Raw genomic sequence first — 21,123 nt, 5'->3', positions numbered from 1 at the left:
GGCAGGGGTTGGAACTGGATGATCTTAAGGTCCTTTCCAACTTTAACTATTCTATGATTCTATGAAACAACAAATGTAAAGAGGAGGCACTACCTGCAACATAACTTAAACAGGGAATTTGTGCCTAAGTTTGAGCATAAATTGCCCCAGCTCGTGGAGCAATAGACAGAGACTGCATTGTTGGAGGGTGCAGGTGAGGTTGTTCAGGGCAGTTAAGGCTTATAGGTGCACTCAGAGTTCTGGCTGTCTTGGCTGAAAAAGTACAGCATCATAGAAGAAATCATAGACTCATAGGAGAAAAGGCATTTGAAAACAAACTTCGTTTCCCAAGCTGTAACATCACACTGTCACTAGGATAATGCTGGCTTTATAAACAGAGAGCTCCCATTGCTTCAAGATACTTTCTACACCACAGTGAAGTGTGGCAGGGTCGTAGTTAATGATTAACCATCAGCACTTAGAATTCATGAGAATCCCTGCAGTACTACTGACAAGGTAGTTTCTAAATCCTTTCTCTACTGAGTTTGGTTGGCTGAAGGAAATAAACCTACCCTGGACTGTACAGTGCTAATAAGGACTCTGAAACAGAGAGGGTTCACACTTTACCAAGCTTTCTTTTTTTTCCATGGAATTTCCAAGTATGTTATACACCATGTTTTACATGGTAAAAAGTGCCTTCTAGTAAATGGTACTCATGTGAAGCATCAGCTGGAGTTCAATGGAGGTGATATCCCTATCTGCAGGTTTTGGTATGCTCTGGGATGTTTGGATGTTAAGCAGATACTGTTCTGTTAGTTAACAATACCACTTCTGCCCACAGACTGGCACTGTTCGATTACAGAAATACAAAGCAGAGTCTTCTGGTCCCAACTCCCAGGTTTTGGAAAAGGCACTCCTAAATTGCATGCTGTATGTGATTGTGCACCCACAGTGAACTAGAATTCCATGCTCTCTTGAAAGACCTACAAAATGCTCAGCACTCCACGTGTTTAGCCTCTGAACCCCTGTGGGCAGATCTCAGCACAAGAAAAGTGTTACTCGTTCTCAGACACCTCCCCTGGTTCTCTGTTCAAAAGTACACTCCCTTCCCTAAGCTGTTCTTCAGGCTAATCCTTGCCTGGAGCAGCTTGAAGCCTTTTCCTCTTGCTGTATCAGTTGCTACCTGGGAGAAGAGACCAACACCCACCTTGCTACAACCCTTTTCAGGTAGCTGTGGAGAACAATGTCTCCCTAGCATCCTTTTCTCCAGACTTAACAACCCACTTGTCTCATGACACTTGTTCTCTAAACACCTTGGAAGCTTCATTGCTCTTCTTTGGACACCCTCCAGCATCTCAGTGCATCTCTGGTATTAAGGGGCCCAAAAGTGAACACAGAATTTGAGGTGTGGCCCCATCAGTGACCAGTACAGGGAGATGATTGCTGCCCTGGTCCTGATGCCACACCATTTGGTGATGCAGGCCAGGATGTCGTTGGCCTTTCTGGCCACCTGGGCACAAGCTGCTCATGTTCAGCTGCCTGTAGACCAACACCCCCCATGTCCTTTTCTTTCAGGCCACTCTCCAGCCACTCTTGCCCAAGCCTGTAGCATTGCCTGGGGCTGTTATGACCCAAGTACAAGACGTAGCACTGAACATTGTTGAATCCCATACAACTGGCCACAGCCCATCGATCTAGCCTGTCCAGATCCCTCTGTAGAGTGTTTCTACTCTCAAGCAGATCTACACCCTCACCCAAAGTGGTCTCATCTGCAAACTCACTGAGGGCGTGCTCGATCTCCTCATCCAGATCATTGATAAAGACATTACATAAAACTGATACAAACTGCTGAACAAAATACTCAGCCCTGGGGAACACCACCAGTGGCTGGCTGCCAACTGGATTGAACTCCATTCACTATCACCCTTTAAGCCTGGCCATCCAGCTGGTTTTTTACCTAACAAAGAACACGCCTGTCCAAACCATGGGCAGCCAGTTTCTCCAGGAGAATGCTGTGGGAAACAGTGCCAAAGGCAAGGTAAGGTGCAAAGTCGAGGTAAGCAACATCCATAGCCTGTCCCTCATCCATTAAATGGGTCACCTCTTCACAGAAGGAGATCAGGTTGGTCAAGCAGGACCTGCCTTTCATAAACCAATGCTGACTGGGGCTGATCGCCTGGTTGTCCTGTACATGCCATGTGATGGTGCTCAGGATGATCTGCCCCATAACCTTCCCTGGCACCCAGGTCAGAGTGAGAGGATCCTCCTTCTGGCCCCTTTTGTAGCTGGGCATCGCATTTGCTAACTTTCAGTCAACTGGGACCTCCCCAGTTAGTGATGCTAAATGACTGAGAGTGGCTTGGTGAGCATTTCTGCCAGCTCCCTCAGTACCCATGAGTGGATCCCATCTAGCCCATAGGCATGTGCATGTCTACGTGGAGTAGCAGGTCGCTACCCATTTCCCCTTGGATTATGGGGGCTTGATTCTGCTCCCCATCCCTGTCTTCAAGCTCAGGGGGCCCTGGCTCCCATTCCCTGACTTCAGCTCTGGGTGTCCCGAGTACAACTGTTCTTACTATTATATTGAGGCAAAGAAGGCATTAAGTACCTCAGCCTTCCCTTATCCTTTGTCATTGTTTCCCCCCACATCCAGTAAAGGATGGAGACTCTCCTTAGCCCTCCTTTTGTTGCTAATGTATTTATAGAAACATTTTTTATTGTCTTTTTGTTCAATTGAAATGGAATGAAGCTGCCTTAGGGGAAGTTCAGATTGGACATTAGGAAAAGGTTCTTCCCTGAGGGTCATCAGTCACTGGAACAGTCTCCCCAGAGAAGTGGTCACAGCACTGGACTTGTCAGAGATCAAAGAGCATCTGGACAATGTTCTTCGCTATATAGTTTAGTTTGAGGCAGTCCTGTGAGGGGCAGAGAGTTGGACTTGATGAACCTTATGGGTGCCCTCTAACTTGAGATATCCATCATTCAATAATGCTATGATTCAGGTAGATAAGCAAGATGATTAGAATAGGTCATCCCACAACATGACACACAAGCAGTTGTTCATTGTACTGTTACTGTCAAGGTGCTTACCTTCTACAGGAGTGCTGACTAATAAATACATAGGAGATTTGTTGTTCTCAGGTTACATTGTGGTTAAACCTGGGTGGTTTCCCACACCCCCAGTGCTTGTCAGATTTAGTGAACAATGGCATTTCAACAATTTCTGGAGGCATTTTCCAGTTCAGCTTCAGCTTCCTGCACAGTTTCAGGAAGATTTCCTTTCTTTTTCCAGTTTTATTTTTGGTGCAAAAAGAACAGTTTTAGTTACAGACTGAAAGAGGGTAATAAAACCCTATCCCTATTATGGGATACTCACTATTAAAGGCATCATACTCTGGGAACTGACACATGTCCACTTTAAACACACATCAACTGGGTTGCTGCTTAAAGGGGCAGTCTTGCCTGTCCCTCCCCAGCTGCACAACCTTTGCCTTCCCACCAATCTTTCAGCTGTGGCATTTACACAGCTCCATAAAGACTCCTACACATACACTATAGTTCTACATATGATATTTGGTGAATTAGTTTTCAGCCAGACCAGTTCTTTGATCCAGATCACTGTACAAATCTTTGTGGCCAGCACAGGGAAGGGGATCAGGACATCCAGCTCAGGACAGAGAAAAGAAAGAGTAAGGTTGTCTGTCTCAATAGAGGCCTGTATTCTTGTGGGATTGGAATGTCTGTGGGACCAGACACGGCAGCAATTCCCATTTTGCACTATGGTGATTTTTAAATGTTTCCTACAAATACGTTGTCATTCCCAGGCTTCTGAGCGTGGCAATCTGTGCATGGGAGATGGAATGTGTGAATGGAGAAATTCGTGTTTCATGTTGAGATGTTTCCATATCTTACAGGTAATTAAGCATTCCTGGGAAAGAAACTGGTACCGAGGCTACAGGCTGGGACCCAGGAACTGCCAGGCTACAGACTTGGTCTGTTTGTGAAACACTTCTGCCAGCAGCTTTATGTATCTAGCCATTCATTTCCTCCCCTGAAGAGCTTCTGAAATAAGTTGAGTGTTTCATGCTAAAGGATGTTCTTTTAGCACTTCCCCACCTTCTTTTTCCCTCAGAATGAAAAGAAATAATTTTATTCCAATCCAAACTAAATTTGCAGTTCTTCTTTCCTACTCATTTTTCAGCTGAAAGCTAAACTGAAACTGCAGTTATCTATATAACCCCTTACTGTAACCTTGAGGAGGCTCAGAGACCTTCTGCTTTGACACAAGATGATGAAAGCTTCCCAGTTTGAGAGAGACAGTCCATTGGTACCTTACATTCTCTTAGAGAACCTGAGCCTCATTCCCTTTCAGCTTCTTCTGTGTTTAACCTTCCTCATTACACCTTTCAACTCCAGTAACTTATTGTCTTTATTTTTCTACTGAGCTTCCAAGAACAAGTTGTATGTTAGGGCATCTTTTTAGCAGGGCAATTTTTCTTAAATCCCAGGGCACTTAGGAAATGTAACTTCCCATCTATGTAACTGTTGCTCCATTCTTTCTGCTTGACCATAAGCATGCAACAGAAAACAGGAACTTTTGGAAGCCTTATGCAGCTTTCTGGGGTCACCTTAATCTGTTGGAAGTATGGAGTACTTCCAAACAATCTTACTGAAGCACCAAAACAATGGGATAATTGCAGTTTATTTGAGCCTCTCTTCCTTCCAAGTTATACAGACAATACTGAACAAAGTACAGTGCTACTTGTCTGTGCTATTCCAGCAATAGTCTGCAGTTCCTGTTCTTCACAAACCCAGCAGGAATTAGAAATCTCATGCTTGGTCAAGAACTGCAGTCACAAAATACCTCCCAAGGAAGCAAGTAAAGCTTGGAACATGGATCAGCATGGATCAGCAGACAGAAAGGACTGAACTCAGATGCTTGATAGACTACAGAGAAGATTGCAGTATACCTATGCATTCATACCTACGTGATGGCAGAGAAGGAACAAAGCAGAGAACAAGACTGCTGTGTAAGCAAAACCACACTGCTTCTTTCAAAGGGAGAACTGAAACCCATAAGAAGTCACTTTGTTTGTAGAAAATCTCATTATTTTAAAGAAGATTAAAAAGTAAACAAAAAAATACATGACTATATACTATGCCTATCAAGAGTTATGTAGAGACTGTGAATCTGCAGGGTCTGGTCTTTCACACTGCACTTTGGGCTGCCCCTCAGTCAGTTTACACTTCTGAGCTCCCCTAACTCCTCTTCAGCTATCCCATTAATTTTCTGTAAGCTGCTCCTCTTTCTATGCTGGGCTTTTTATGATTTGATACCTTCATATCCAACACATCAACAAACAGGGCCATAATATAGAGTATCCAGAAGGGTATTATAAGGTTTTAATTTACTGCTCTGTATGATTCTGTTTTGAGAAATCTGGGAAGGAAAATGTGCTGGTTTAGACTTTTGAAATGATAAATCTGCCCTTGAAAAAATCTGGAAGATTTTTATCTACTGAAAACATTTCTGCTTCAAAACTGCTTGTCGGACGTGTCCTCTCATGTATAAATAGTGCCCTTCTTACTCTTTCTTCTGCCTGCTATACTATTTGCTATTCCCAGCTCCTCCCCTTCTTTGCATTCCTGTCTTTCCTTGTCTGTCTTTTATAGTTGCTCTGTGTGTATCTTGCTTCCTCTATCTCTGTATCCCACTTCTCTCACTCTGACCCTCCTTATTCTCTCTTTTTCTTTTGAAACTCTATTCCCCCTGTCTAAGCCTCACCCCTCCCTCTTACCCTCCTCAGTTATTCTCTCATGGGTGGTTTTCTTCTCTTTGGTTTATGCTGTCTGCCCTGCACATTCCAACTCTTTTCTCTTCAAGACCTAACATGTTTCACGCAGTGAGGAGATTATTTATGAAATAGATTATCCTTTGCTATTTTGACCATTGTTTTAATAACTGCACCTTCTTCTTTCGCTTTAAATATTGTGAGATCTGTTTGTGCATCTGGATATTTGCAACTCTTGTGTGGAATTTTGTGTCTATAATATGAATGTCTGTCTGTGTAAGCTGGTGCATGATGCAGTGGTCTCCAAACTTTTTTGATCCTTACTGCTAAAAGACTTTAGTGTATATGTATATATGTGTATATATACATATATGTGTATAATTACTTATTTATAAATAATATAAATATACTATTGATATTCTAACACTTTTGCATGCAATGGGTCATCTTGCACACCCCTTATGATGCATGCACCCCACTTTGGAGACCACTGACCACACTGTTGCATAAAGTGTGCTGGTTTTGTCACGTTTGAGGTTGCCCTAAGAATCAGATCCACCCATGGCAGTTCGCAACAGAGAGCTTTTGTTTCTCATCTCTGTCATGGCTGGGCTGTGATGGTTTGCATATTGAGAAGGGTGACTTCTGCTATGATGTGATAATCTGCCTTGTAGATGAAGGCCTCAGAAACTGGCAAAGTTTTGGAAGATAGAAATACCTGCACTGCAAAAAGCTTCAGCATTGAAGAGAGAACATTTAAACATTGCCTAAATATAACCCCTAGGAAAGGGCTGTTGTCTTGCCTTTCACCAGGTGAGATTTTAAACGGGGTTGGGGTGTTGCATGTGCATGCCTGCATCCCTGTAGCACAGGAAGTTTCCCCAAACTTCCCCATTCATAGTAGTAGCTTGTTCATGCTTGGCTTTCATTACACAAAGAGGAGGAGGAGGTTTTGGGGGAATAATCCATTACCATAAAGGGGAGGAAGTGTTTCTGCAGCTATTGAACAAAGCAGCTGGTTAACCTCTTTCACAACCCCGGTGCAATGGTAGAGTCCTACTGCTCCTTTCTAGGAGCCAGATGCTCCTCATGCTACTAAAACGAAGAAGGGAAAACATATGTGCCAGAGTTTACTATGGAACTGAGTAAGGTCCAGATGCCATGAGGAGCTGAATACTTGCAGTTTCTCCTGAAGTCAATTTATTTTAGCATCAGTGGCTGGGGGAGGATGGCCGAGTGGGTAGGAAGGGGGGTGGAAGGGCAGGAAAGAGGTCTGCTCTGATTTGTCTCTAGAAACCCCCACAGAGAGGTTTTAAGAAGGTAACTATGGTGTCTGGGGAGAGGGTGTTTGTGTTATTCTGTATAGAAACAGAACTGCTAGAAAAGGCTTTGCTGTGTGGAAACCAGCCTTAGCTTTTTGAATTCAGAGATATGCTGCTATCTACTGATAGTACATCTTTTAAGCACAAGTTTATATGTTTTGTCATGCACCAGGGTGTCTAATGTTTATTTGTGCTTTTGTATGTGTACCAGTGTTTTACACTGAAGGGAATCACAGTCCCTTTATATTGTACGAGTTACTTTGGCAGCAGAAGTCCAAATTCTGGTGAATTTTGGTATATTTTCCCTTCAGTCCCAATGGACACACACTGCTTACACTGTAGCTCACAGCACCCTCATTTTCTGCCACTTGTACATGTAAGTCACATAATGGTATGTACAATCAGAGGGTTATACAGCATGCTTCATTCTCCAGCATTTCTCTACACTCAGCCCAGTACCATTCACAGATTGAGTAGGTAGGCTCTTTCTCTTGCACTACCAGGAGGCAGGAGCAAGCCAAAAAGATGCTTCCAGTCCTTTGTTTCTACGATGGCAGATGAGGTCCTCCTTTAGGATAACTGAAGAACCATGGCTGATTCATTCACACCATTGCCGATTGAATTGGGATTTGTTCGTACCTAAACTTAAGGAAGCACCCAGTTCTGTGATACTCGATCGGGAGCATTTGGAAGTGTAGCGCAAGTAAGCCTGTATGTGCTAACTTTAAGCTGGGTTGCCACAGAACAGCAGCAACACCGGTTCCAGCAATGTGAAGTGAAACTGACCGAGCATCAGTAGTTGATGCTGTTACTCCAGCACTGCCACGCTGTATCTTCTGACACGAACCTAGCAGGGCTCGCACACCCGCAGCCACATTCGGACATCCCCACACAAAGACCGGCCGCAGAACGACAGGGGGGCGGGCAAGGCGCTGTGCCGAGGAAATACCCACCGGGAAACCCCCTATGGAAGACGCGGGGCGGAGGAAACGGGAGAGAGCCCGTGCAGCAAAGGCCGGGATCCCGGACGGAACCCGGACGGATCCCGGACCGATCCCGGACGGATCACGGACGGATCCCGGACCGAACCCGGTGCAGCGGTTGCCGCAGGACGGAGGCTCCGCGCCCCGCTCGGCCCCTGCGAGACCCCGGCTGCGGCAGCCGCAGGAGGGAGGCGGCGGCGGGGCCCGACGGAGCCGCAGCGGAGGAGCAGAGGACGCTGCCGCAGCCACGGGGCCGCGAATGGCGGCGGCCGCCTCCGTGCGAGAACGCGCAGCCCCTTCCCACCCTCATTCGCTGCTATCGCTGCTGCGCTGGGCCCGGCCTCGGCACCGAGCAGCGATGGGGAGGGGGCAGGAGAAGAGGAGGGGCAGGGCGGGGAGGGGCGGGAGGCAGGGGGAAAGCGGCGGGATGAGCCCGGGGGAAGGAGGGAGGGAGGGGAGGAAGGAGAGAGGCAGCTCCTGGGAAGAGGGAGGAGGAGAGAGAGACTCTTGGAGGAGAGCGGGATCGGGGTGAGGAGAGCAGAGGAGAAGGGAAAGCCGCTCCCGCAGAAGGGCCTGGAGAGGAGTGCGGGGAGCGGGACCGCTCGCAGGCATCCGACCCGTAGGAGGCATCGGTGGAGGGCCAAGGGCAGTGCCCGGGGCCAGGGGACAAAGAGGCGGTGGGCGCAGAGCGAGAGGGACCTGGCGCTGGCCCATGGAGGCGGTGTCACTTGCACCGTGAAAATGGTCTTTGTCCAAGTTTCCTGATGCCGGGAGAGCGGCCGGCATGGCTGTAGCGGGCAGGGCTCCTGCGAGAACTACATGAGCCATGCTGGGAAGTGGAGGGGGTGATGCTGGAGCCCTGCAGAAGGTATTGTGGCGGGCGAGCCGGAGGGGAAGGGCATTGTGAGCCTGGCCGGAGAGAGCTGAGAAAGAGCCGTGGTCGAGGATCTGCTGGGATCTCTGCCGTCCGGGAGGGAGGGGGTGGAAGGGAGAAGACCCAACGGAGGAGTGGAAGGGATTAAAGCTCCGCAGGCTGTGGGGTTTGTGCCCTTTGCTGCTGTGTAAAGGCTGCTCCTGGCAGTCGGCAGTGCCCGCAGGGGCCGCCCCCGAGCACACCTCTGCTCTCTTGGGCCGTGTTGGGGCTGGGAGAGAAAAGCTGCATGGAATTGGTCACGGTTTCCCTGCTCACGGACATTGCTGTCGAAGCCAGAGCCCTTCCGCACATGCATGGGGTGCTTGGTCTGCTCCCATGGGTGATGTTGCTCTCTGTCTCTAGCTCCTCGAAGAGCCCTAGCTAAATCCTGCCTTTGAAGTCTGTGAAGCAGGAAGGCAGGGGTAGATTGGTGCTGCTGTAGGTTCCTGATCCTCGTGGAATGATGTGGTGAAGCCTGCGTGGCCTTCTCTGGAGGTTGTTTAATGCTCTTCTGGGGGACAAATCGTTGTATGAGTACTTGTGGTAGAGAAAAGACGTATTAACCTATTTTTCAAGGAGCTGGTTCAAGTTACTACTACTCGGGCTAAATAAATCTGAATGTGGGAGGAGCTGCTGGGATGGGTAATTTTAAATTTGCCTTTCACAGATGCACTGAAATGATTTAACTTACTCTGAAGTCTCTCTTGCTATTACCACACCTGCCTTCCCTACGAGTTGTAGAAATAAGAGAGTAAAGATGAGGAAGCAGATATCCCAAAGGCATCCTTCATTAGCAGTGATATCAAGTCGTGTAGATTGATGAGGAAGGAAAGTGAGAGGGCAAACAGAAACAACAGAGTCACGACAGTGGAAAGAGTAGCTGCCACCGGACACATCTGCTACAGAGAGATCTGCAGCCTCAGCTGGGATGAACAGGGAAGGTTCCCTTCTTCCTTTTTATGTAGGTTCTAATCAGGAACATGGAAGCTGGAAATGAATGCACCTCTTGTTTAGTTACATCTGATGGACCAGCCTCAGCCACTAATACAAGATTTAGTGTCTGTGTTTAGGCTTTTCTTCATTCCTAGTTTGAAAGAATTCCAATGGTGAGGTTCCAAAATATTGGGGTTTTTAATCTGGAAGCTAATTCCCTAGAATCAACACCTTTCACCACTTCAGTCTTGCTAGTGTTTTGGCAAGTCTCAGATAACTGCATATAGTTGCATCCTTTACTGCATTTTGCACATGTATCTTCTGAGCCATATTATGCATGTGCAGTTTTTAATTCCTTGACATGTATTGTGCCCCTCTATCCCCTAAACAGTTTTTCTTGTCTTCTGAGTTCTCTCCTATATGACTTTCTTGCACTTACACTGAGATACATGGAAGTGTTTGTATGGCCATGTGTATTGGTACTTGAAAATACCATTACTTTAGGGCATTGGAGCTTGTATGAAGCAGGATTATCCTTTCTAATTTAATCTCCAAAACTGCAGAAAGGCAAGTTTTCTGGCCTTGTTCTGAGGTTCTCAGCCCTTCCAAGCTGCTATCTGTGTAAGAACAGCTTGGGTTATAGAGGCTGTTTTAGGAAGGGGCTGAGGTTTTCTTTTGCTCAAGGCTCCTACTGTCTCTGCCTTCTGTATTTGACTTGCAGGGTGACCAGTGTCACAATGTAAATGTGTTTTGGGGGGGAAAGGCAGCTGATGGCTCCATGGAGACAGCTTATTCTCGGGCATGCTCTCATAGGCAGCCAGCAAACATGCCTGACAAGACAGCTGATCCCTTAGTCCCTTGAGAATTGTCTTTTTCTTTACATATGTATATATATTTATATATATATACACAGAAATTCACCTCTTTTGTGCCCAGGTGCATATGTTTTCCCCTGTGATACTTCATGTGCCACATGCAGACAGTCATGTAAGAAATCTCTGTAGTTTCTCACCCCTTACCTTGTGTGCCTCCATTAAGATAGAGTTGCTTTGAGGTCAACTCTCCTTCTGTTGGTACCTGCACTGGCATGAGATTTATGCATACTTTTACTTTGGCTTCAGGAATGCTTCCTTCTATAGTTCTGTTCCCCCTAAAATCTGCTTCTCCTTGCTACCTATGGATTATCCCTCAGCAGCCCCTATGCAGAAGATTCTCCTGAAGTCCTTACAGATGAGTGTGAAGTACTTTGAGAGCACATTTAAGGTTGCACAGTTTATTTCTCATTTCTGTGGCCATATTGGGTACATTGACTGCACACAGAAATAATAGAAGATGGAAGAAGTAGAAACTGGTATTTATGGTCATGCTATATCTTTATAATGTGGTCTAATCACCAAAAAGCATGTCAATGTTACCCAAAAAAGGGCACTATTGTGAAAAGGTGTTTGTTAAGAATATTCCAGATAACCTGCTCTTGGTCATAACTAAGCTAAAAGACTCATTTCTGTTAAGAGAAAAGTTAAAGGTTTAGGAGGGAGCTGATGAACATCCTGTAGTTTTGTCATTATTTTCTCTTAATGTTTTTTACTTAAACCTGCTTTAATATATTATATCTTAGTGTTTAAAAAAGGAAAACTTGTATATTGTTAGGAAGCTTTATATCATCTTACAACAACACAGTTAACATACTTCCCCCAGCTACTGACTCCATTAATTCAGCAGTTTCCTAACTTTTTGAAACCTCAATATTTACCTTCTGCCTGTAAAGTCTTGCACTGGACATCTCTCTTCTCTCCATATTTACTCTCTTTGGCAGCTATGCAGTGTCATTGTTTCTAGTGGTGCCAACAGTGCTACATGAACAGACCCCAAAAGTATAAACAGCTCCTTCATTATTCCTGTCAGCCACGGTACCCTGACAAGTGAGCAGAAAATGTGCTGAGTAAGAGAATACCATTTCATATTGTTGCTCTTCTCACATTTGATTTATACAGGGAGTTTTAAACTTAACAAAGATTAACTACAGGAGCAGTTGCTTCTCAGAAACATGTGTTATGCTTTCCAGAACTATTATTTTAAATGTACTATTGATATGTGTACAAACCTAACAGTGTACACTTGATGGAGGTACTGGTGCAGTATTTGGTACAGAAGATGCTGCCTTGCCTCTTCAGAAGTCGCTGTGGAATAGGCTGACGCTCCTGTCGCAGAGGTGCTACTAGCAGATTGCTCTGGAGACCACTTCTGAGAAGAGCAGTAGCTTTGGAAGTCAGGGTCTTGTCATTACTGGTTTCAGTTTTCCATGCCTTCAGAGGCCCCTGTTCATGCTGCTGCTCAGGCCTTGCTTGTCAAGAGATGTTTTGTTCAAGTGTTTCACGTGCACACACCCCATCCCCTGTGCATGGATATATGCACATGCCCATGTATATGCCCAAAAACAACTAAAGAAGAGGGGAAAAAAGTGCTATTCTGTGAGTACAGAAGATGCTGGAGACTGTGAGAACACGGCCTATCCAGTCTGAAAGCTATAGCATTACATATGGAGGCTTAAGGTCTTAGTTCACCTTAGGATGGAAATTCTTGCCAGCCCAGACCTGTATATTGAAACATAGATGACTTCATTTTCAGACTTCCCCCTCCCCAGGCTTGCCAAAGAAATGATTCCTCTGCTGATTCTGCAGTTTCCAGATGCTTTTTTTTCATTCTGTGCCATGTCTCTGGAAAACATCCAGTGTGTCCAAATCAGGTAATGAAACCATAGAAGCTGGAGATGGAGGACTACTGACTGGAACTTACTTCAGGCTTAGCATATCCATGTTCCTCCAAGTTACTTCAAAGCTCCCTGAATGATCTGATCTTAACTAACACTTAACTGTAGAACACTCACATGATGGGTCTCTATTTGATCCATCGGGGCAGTGTGTAGGATCCAGACCTTTAGCATCAGGCTTACCACAGGCTGCCTCAGATCCTGAGGATGTCTGCAATGGAAGCAGGGTACCTTGGCAGAGCCCTCTTCCCAACTATTAAGAAGAAGGTAGGATGTCACAAGAGCGATATCATTGCACAGATTTCTGGGCAGGTCTTCAATAATTTCCATTTGGAAATTCAAATTGGTCTGTTTATAAAACCAATTGAATTTTCGAATGTGAAGTTTCACTTACAGCTAGGATCGATTTGGTTCCAGTAAGCAGAATCTGAAATGCTTTCTGCACCAGAAAGATGGTTAAAATTACCCCTTCTTGGTTTTGAGCCAGGAAAAAGCTGCTGGAAGCACAGCTGGATTGGGATGGTTGCCTGCAGTTGTCTCCCAGATAGTCCCTTCCCTTGTTAATGTCAGTAAGCTTTGAGCTGGTGCCAGCATCAATGGGAATGCAAATATGTACTGCCATTTTCACTTTTCAGTGGGTTTGCTAATCCTGTTTGGGGTATATGTTGTTCATAAAGGGGCTACCATATCAGCAGTTATCACTGCCATCATTATCAGGAATGGAACAGTTCTGCTGAGAAATGCTGCTTTCATTACCAGGGATGTTAGTGGCCTCCTCTTCCAGTATCTAAGCATGTTAGAAATTGGCAAGAGTGTAGTGCAACATGTATTGAGACCAAAGTGTGCTGAACTGAGTGTAAATAAGTGGTCGCTTAAAATCTAGCAGACAGAGGCTGAGCAGAGAGAGGGAATTCACTGTAGTTTGCATGTGTCTTGGTGTGTTCTTGTTGTGTTCTGCTGGGGCATGTATATGGAGTCAGATGCTGAAGAGTAATTAATTTTCTTCTGGAGCCTTAGTGCAGCACCTCAGGGCCCCAGGCTGAGCACCAAAAGCCATTTAGTGAAATAACGTAATGGGAATGATGCATGACTTGTGTTCCTCCTTTCATTCAAAAGTCCTCCCAATGCTGACTGGAAGAGTTGTGTTGATAATTGCATGTTTCTCATGGATAATTTTACCTGTCTTGAATTAGAAGTGGGTCTGGGTGGTCTCAAGAGAGCTGCAGGTTCCTGCAACAGAGGAAATCACATCAGTGATTTGCTCATTATATCCTTGTTACCTGAAGACAATGGTTTAAAACATTGTTTCCTAATGATTCTTCTTAATTCTGCCTGATCAGTTACCAGCAGAAGAGTGTGTGATGTGCTGGGATGTAAAGCAAATAAACCAGTCTTTGGAAACAAAGCAAGAATAAAAACATTCACTTCTTTAATTAAGCTAAAGCAAGTGTTACTCTCTTTGGTAAAATAACACCTACTGCACAGCTCTTAATTGAAAGGATCAGAATAGGGTCATTGAACTGTTGTACCTGTCTTATTTCTCCTGTCTGATAGTCCACTGTGTCTAACAGGGTTATGAAGAGTTGTGTGGATAGGAATTAGAGTGGGAAGGGGGAACTTGCCCTGAAACCTCAGCATGTTGTTTTGAATTAGGTTTTAGATGATTCCTTTTAAAAGGGCTTTGCTTTCCCCGTCCCCAGATCCTAGGAAATCAGCTCAGTATTCTCTGCTCTATTTTCTTTCATGCCTTTGAACCCATGGTGATGAAACTGGACAATCCCTGACTAATGCAAATGCACATGGGCTGTTTGTATTTGACTGTGTGAACATCTCTGCCACAATGCTGGTGAGCTAGGAGGTTCATGAGGAGCAACAGAAGTGACTACATGGGATTTTTGACATGCTTTTGAAAAGAACCAGCTTAATGGTGGCTGGGAAATGGTTGCTCTGGAGCATCTGTACCACCTGGGAGACTATTGACAGGTGATGTGGCTGAAGTAAAAGGGCTGGCCAAAGCTGCCCAAGGTATAAATGATTTCAGGTTCATTATTAAGGCAGGTTTTCTTCCAGCAGGGGTCTAGGTAGATTGTAGGAAGTAGTGGAAGCCTTGTTGTTTATGTCATTTAAAAACATAACTAGAAAAGCTTAAAGGAATAAACAGACAAAACTCCTTCATTTGACTGGGGACTGTGGGCCAGGTGTTGTCTGAATAAAGATGCCCATTCCCCTCTTAGTTTCTCCTATTATAGTCTTTAACACCAACAGGGAGAAGGGACTCCCTTACTGACAGAAAATACACCTTGGCTCTGCTGTGTTACAGCAATGGATAGTTGGTATCCAAGGAAAGGCTGTGTTGTACTTGCTACATTTTAAGTGTAATCCTTTGCTTTGGAAGTTGGACATGGCTGTAACAAGAGCAGTAAGCCCCAGCATGGACACTGAAATACAAATAAGCCTTTGAGGCACAGAGGAGGCAGGATGAGCTCTGAGATTTATATGTTATTGTTTTCCTCTCTGGCATGAAAAATAATACAAACATGCATTAGAAAGAGATGCTATGAGCCTGAAATATGCTTCTATTATATATCCTTCTTGTAACCTGCTTGGCCTTCCATTTTCCTGTTAAGACTTTTTTCTGTTCTGCTGAAGTATTAGTGGCACAAAATGTTCCTATTTCCTGAGGCTGGAAACAACAAACTGGAAATGCAGGATGGAGGAGGAGGGAAGGACCGGAGAATAGAACTGGCTGCTCTGCAGGCTTTGCCAGTAACAAGTTCAGGTGTTTAATGGGGCTCTCTAAACCCACTTTCACTACACATGGGCTCCCTATGGTGCTTCAGCTAGTTGTTCCACCCAGACATTTCCTTTCAGGTCATCTCTCTGCAGCCTTGATCTCACTTCAAGCTGCCATTTCTGCCTCCCTGTTTTCTCAACTCTCTCCTAGACAAGCACCAATTTGGGGCAGCCTGATACCCAAAATCAAAGCCAAAGGCTGGTCTGAGCATTGAACCAGGATGAATCATTAATGTTGTCCTCTACATGTCCTCTACAATGATTTATCCATATGTCCTTGACAAGAGGTAAATAAGCTTGAAGACAACTCAGATGTTTCTGAGTTTGAATAGGACCCTCATATTGTCTGTTCCTATTGCTCAGTTCAGTCATTTTAGCGATGAGACCAAGGTAAGAGGGAAGGAGAGGAAGTCTGAATGAAGATTATGGATTTAGGAACTAGAACTGAAGAGGGAAAAACTGCAGAAACTTCTATTTTCTTAAAGTATTCCCAGAATAAATTGTAGTCTAATAGTTCCTGTTTCTGCATTTTATTGTGCCTTGAGAGACTGCTGGCTAGGAGATTGTGGCTCCCTAGCTGCTTGTTACTGCACAGTGCAGTAACACCTCCTGCAAAATTGGTAGGACTACAGTATAGTATAGTGCTGGTGTGCAGCTCTGTGGAGCTTGATCAGTGCACTGCAGGATTATTCTGTAGTGATTTAGTGTTTAACATGCACAAGAGACTCAAACTAATAGTGGAACAGGCAGAATTCCCATATAGACAAACAGTGGTTGCATAAGGATGAAAAACTGTGTACTAAAAGTCTTCTCAGAGCCATTTTCTTCATAGCTTCCTAGTTTTGTGCATGTATTTCCACATCAAACACTCTCATTTACATGCTGGAGCTAAAGCTTGTGTATTTTGCAGCCTGTTGGTGCAGTCAGTAAAATTTAAGGGAATTGTCTTGACTGAAGATAATTTCTTATTCCCACTTCCATTCAGAGAACATCTTATGTTACAGGCCTCTGTTATGAACTTGAAACCTGGTATTTGCAATAGGTGTGGGGTGGAATCAAACGTGGTAGTCGACTGCATGGGGTAGAGCTGGGGGAGAAGGTTTGGACAGCAGACGAAGGGAGTTAGCAAGTCAGTGAAGTGATTATGCTTCAGTGCTTTTCTGCCTTGTTTTATCAAGCATTATTTCATTGCTTCTCTTAACAGGAGTAAAAGCAGTGATGATAAATAACAATAATAATGATGCTAATAATTAAATCATTTTAAAGTAACTTCTATCGGCAGATACATGCAGCAGACAATTTGAGAACCAAGTTCTAGGATGGCCTGAGGCTGTGAAACTGATTAAAATGGGAAAAAAGTAGTTATAATTAACCCCTAAGTCATGAAGCACATTCTCTGAAAACCCAAGTTGCCTCCTTGAAGCCAGAAAAGAGGGTAATAAAAAGAGGAGCACTGAAATGAAGATGGTTTCATGTTATTAGTTCCTTCTGCGGTCTGTTTTGAAATGTCAGTTTCTGTCATGGAATGAAAGGCAACTTCAAAATGCAGGGAATTCCCAAAGAGGAGGAATGTTATCTTTTAATTGGCTCTCAGTGGTGCCATGATAAGTTTGGATACTGTGAATAGGAATAGCATGCATTTTTTGCTTATGTTAATATCCATTGCCATAAAACTCTCATAAAGTCAAAAGAAAACTTAGAAGTGAAGGCAATAGGTTTGTTTTTACCAAAAATGACTGTTTACTGCAGCTGAAGAAGAGCTTAATCCTCACTAAAGGGCTCTGCAAACTTTGGTCCAAAGAGCAGTGTAAGGAAGGTATTCTCAGTTTGGTTTTTGCTCCCTATATATGTTTTGAGTCTTTGTGCATGGATCTCGGTTCATACATTTCTAGACATGCCCTGTAAGGCTAAATCCTTAATTTAAAATGGGAAACAACAGTAGTATAGAACATCCATTTTGTTAGGCTTATCTGTATCTTTTGTAAGCCACCGTCACTTTTACCCCTATGCAACACTTTGGGCCTTTGATTTGCAGATGCTTTCAGAGAACTGGTGAGGAAGGGTTATTTGTTTGATCTGTGGCCATTGCTAACACTGATTGGCCTCTTCATCATTTTCCATCCATCAGCAATCAGAACTTGGTACATTATAAACTTGAGATTAAAAAGAAGCAAGATCAGCATTGCTGAGTAGATGCGAATATGATTTTAGGGACATTCTCTTTTACATCACACATCCTTCGTTTGAATACTGGTTGTGAAAAAATTCTATTTCCCTTTTCTTTTTGAATGCCAAAAGAAGATGCATCTTTTTCCTTGTTGGTTTCAAACTCGTTCTGTCATAAAATGACTGTGAAATTTGAAGTGTTTACTTAAACTGAGCTGTAGCAAACTGTACTGGTGAAGGAAATGTCAGTTTTCAAAGCATTCTTATTACCACAGCTGTTTCTCACATAGAAGGGAAAGCATGTCCATCTTCAGGGATACTTGGGTCCATCTTCAGGGATACTTGGGTCCAGTCCCCGAAACATAAAGTTCTGTTCTCAACATTTTAGAAGTACAGCCTTTTACACAGTGCTTGAGAAAGATTTGCTTCTGTGCCCTAGAGCTTGTAAAAGACCTATTTTTATCCTCTCTGAAGCCTTACATCTTCCTTTTGTATAGATAAAGGTATACTGGTTAAAGATAAATCATACTTGAAATTGAAAACATTGTGTTTATTTCCCCATAGGTAGAAGTGCATTGCAAGGACTTGTGCAGAGTTGTACTGAGAGAAGTGTCCTGAGAACTTGCATTAAAATTCATGAGAGCACAGTGAAACCATAACCAGTAAGTACAGTTATCTTCTTTTTCCATTAAGGATGAGAAATGTGATGGGCACCTGCTGATTCTTTTCTCTCTCTCTTCTTTATTTACTCTGTTATTTACTGTATGAAAATTCAGTGGGAGTAATTTTTGTATTGCCTCAATTCGTATTGTTTTTAGGAGACTTTCTATCAGGCAAATGATGAATAACATACACAACAATGCATTGATTCTATAATGTTATTAATATTCTAGAGTGGGATTTTGCTTCCAGGTCTTGACATTAAAAACTTGTGTCTAATTACCAATGTTTCTTTGAAAAATACACAAATCACTATAAAAATTGGCAACTAAGTCAAATCTTGTGAGGTGGGAAGAGTTTTTATTCAGGAGCTTTGTTGTACTTGATGGGTGTGTAAGTACCTGGCAAGCATGGGGGAGAAAGAACCTGTATCTTTAATCATGAACCATGAGACATCATGGGGAGGTGCTGAGAGAGTCTGTGGAAGCACAGAGCAGCAGCAGTGAATGAATCTTGGTTAGGAAGAAAAAGTAGGGTCAGAAGCAAAGCTGTGAGTTTTCTCTAGCCAAGTATATGTGTCATGGAAGAGACTCAAATGAAAACACTGTGGTTATCTAAGGAAATGCTAATGTGGTCACTTGTATGGGTTGAAAGACAGCACAGAGGCTCGGAATCTCCCCATATACCTTTAGGATGTACCTAAGGAGTCATCCAGAGGGGCCTGCTTAGCTGTCCATCACTTCCTTTTTTTAATCAGTGCAGATCTTAGCTACCCACTAAAGATGATTCAGCTCAGTCCACTGACTGTAGAGTGATTACGCTTCTAATCTGGGCACTGTATCTGAGCCTCAAGGGCTTAAAAAAAACCCATCTCTTCCCTTCAAGGGCTGTGGAAGTTCTTAACTTGTATCCCACCAGGAAATGCATAATCAGAGCATGGAAGATAATCTTCAAGACTCCTGTTGTTTCCATGGTAAACAAGGAAATAAATAGCTTTCTTTGGAGAGCATTCAAAAATCAGCCTTTGGATTGTCATTGTAAACTTAAAGAATCCCAAAAGACACTGACACAACCCTATTTAGATGATCTGTAAGAAACAAATGATCAAGCTGGCTAGAGGAAATCTTTTGTGACATATGTCATTGAGAAATAATTCCTGTAAGGTTATACATTAACACCTATAGCATTTACCTCCCAATTAAATTAATAAACTGAATGGGCTGTAAAAAGATCCTCAAGGCTTTGTTACAAATTCCACTCTCAGATAGTTTTATAATACTTTGGAGTCATTCAGAATGATCTCAGAGAGTAACAGAGGACAGGAGGGTATTCAGCAGCTATTGAAATGATGTCTATATTTGATTAAACATTTCCCTGTGCTGCTATATATGCCTCAGTGATAAATTCTTTTAGAAAGCACATAACTCCATAATATTAAAATCCTGAGCGATAAATCGTGTGTCACTCTCTCCCCATTCACTTCCTGTTTGGTTTGTAGAAGGATTTCTATGAATACCAGTTACTGTAATTATTGTCTAAGAAAGGTAGGCAGTGTTATGTCATGTTCAAAGGCATTGAGTGACAGCTCTTCACAGCAGCATTGCCACATTTCCCTGCCCATGGCAGGGGGGTTGGAAGTAGATGAACTTAAGGCCCTTTCCAACCCTAACTATTCTATGATTCCATGATTTATCCTAGTGGCCATAGCTGCAAAGGCACCTCAGTGGTGAAGGAGCAATTGTAGGAGAACTGGGGGCAAAGGAGGAGGTAAGGCCTCTTGGTTGGTTATAACATTGTCATGGCTCCCTATTTATCATGAGTGGGAAAAAGTATTAATTCTGCTTTTTGTGCACTGCCTAAATGTGATGAATTGGTGTGCAGTACAAATTAATAGGAATTATGATTTATTGACTATGCCAGATGTTGTACTCATTTATCTTTTTAATGCTTCTCTCTGAGAGATAATATTAAGCTGTTATGAGCAAAGTGCAAAATGTGCAAGAGATGGAAAGACTGTGCCTGCAAAGGTACAGCATTCATCCCTGCCCTGAAGAACTGTGGAGGTGCATTCATTTTGCATCTAGATGTGTGGGAAACAAGTATGACAAATATTAGGGAAATCTGTTGAATTGAGTGTTGCAGAGGGAAGCTCTACCATATAATGATTTCTAGTGTGAAATAGGCCTAGAGGACTCAGTTAACAGTGAAGGAGGAAGAAGCCTTGTTCCAGTGGGAGAAAACAAGGTGATCTGGAAAAGTTCTTGCAACAATTAAGAGGAATAGAAAGAGTAAAAATCTGGCATTTGTATAATTTCAGCTTCAGTTAATAGGACAATTTTAAATAGATAGAAGTGCTTTCTTGCACAGGGATAGGTATCTTTTCAAATCTGTTGCAAGGGCAAAACAAGGATTAAGTAAATTCCCACAGAGATACTGAAGAGAATGGATTGGGGTATATGCTCTAGCAAGCCTACTCTTGTATTTGTGGATGTTGGAGGAATAGTGGGGGACTGCACCATACAGATGCCTAGCTTGCAAGCTGTCCCCAGACAGCATCTCTTCTTGCACTGAAGACACAGAGCAAATGTGGGTTAGATGGACATTAGTCTGCTTCAGTGTTCTTCCGTGTGCTTTGAAAAGTAGTTTGCACTTAAGCACACATATTTGTTATTCTCTTGACTGCACATTCAAAACCACAGCAAGTGTTTTTCCAGTAAGGAATGCTCTCGGGAGCTCTTGATTAAGAATTGTCAATCTTTATGTCGTGTTGACAGCCCCATTGTTTCCATTGGCCTCCTTGCCTCCTGAGAAT

General features: G+C 43.6%; 1 protein-coding gene across 2 annotated transcripts in view; it reads left to right on the top strand.

Annotated features, from left to right (window-relative positions):
* The first annotated feature begins 8,559 nt into the window (after nucleotides 1-8,559).
* The window catches only part of EPHB6 (EPH receptor B6), a 56,707-nt gene continuing 44,143 nt past the window's right edge, over nucleotides 8,560-21,123 (top strand). The window contains exons 1-3 of one of the 2 annotated variants that reach the window (XM_034071646.1): nucleotides 8,560-8,944; nucleotides 18,216-18,313; nucleotides 20,010-20,078. The gene's annotated coding sequence lies outside the window, so the exon portion shown is untranslated. The remainder of the gene's footprint in view (nucleotides 8,945-18,215; nucleotides 18,314-20,009; nucleotides 20,079-21,123) is intronic. The other variant, XM_034071638.1, reaches the window with a different exon arrangement.

The sequence above is a fragment of the Melopsittacus undulatus genome, chromosome 2 (assembly GCF_012275295.1).
Source record: "Melopsittacus undulatus isolate bMelUnd1 chromosome 2, bMelUnd1.mat.Z, whole genome shotgun sequence".
Taxonomy (NCBI): Eukaryota; Metazoa; Chordata; class Aves; order Psittaciformes; family Psittaculidae; genus Melopsittacus; species Melopsittacus undulatus.
Note: the sequence above shows the minus strand (reverse complement) of the source record. Positions and strands in the feature narration are given on the sequence as shown.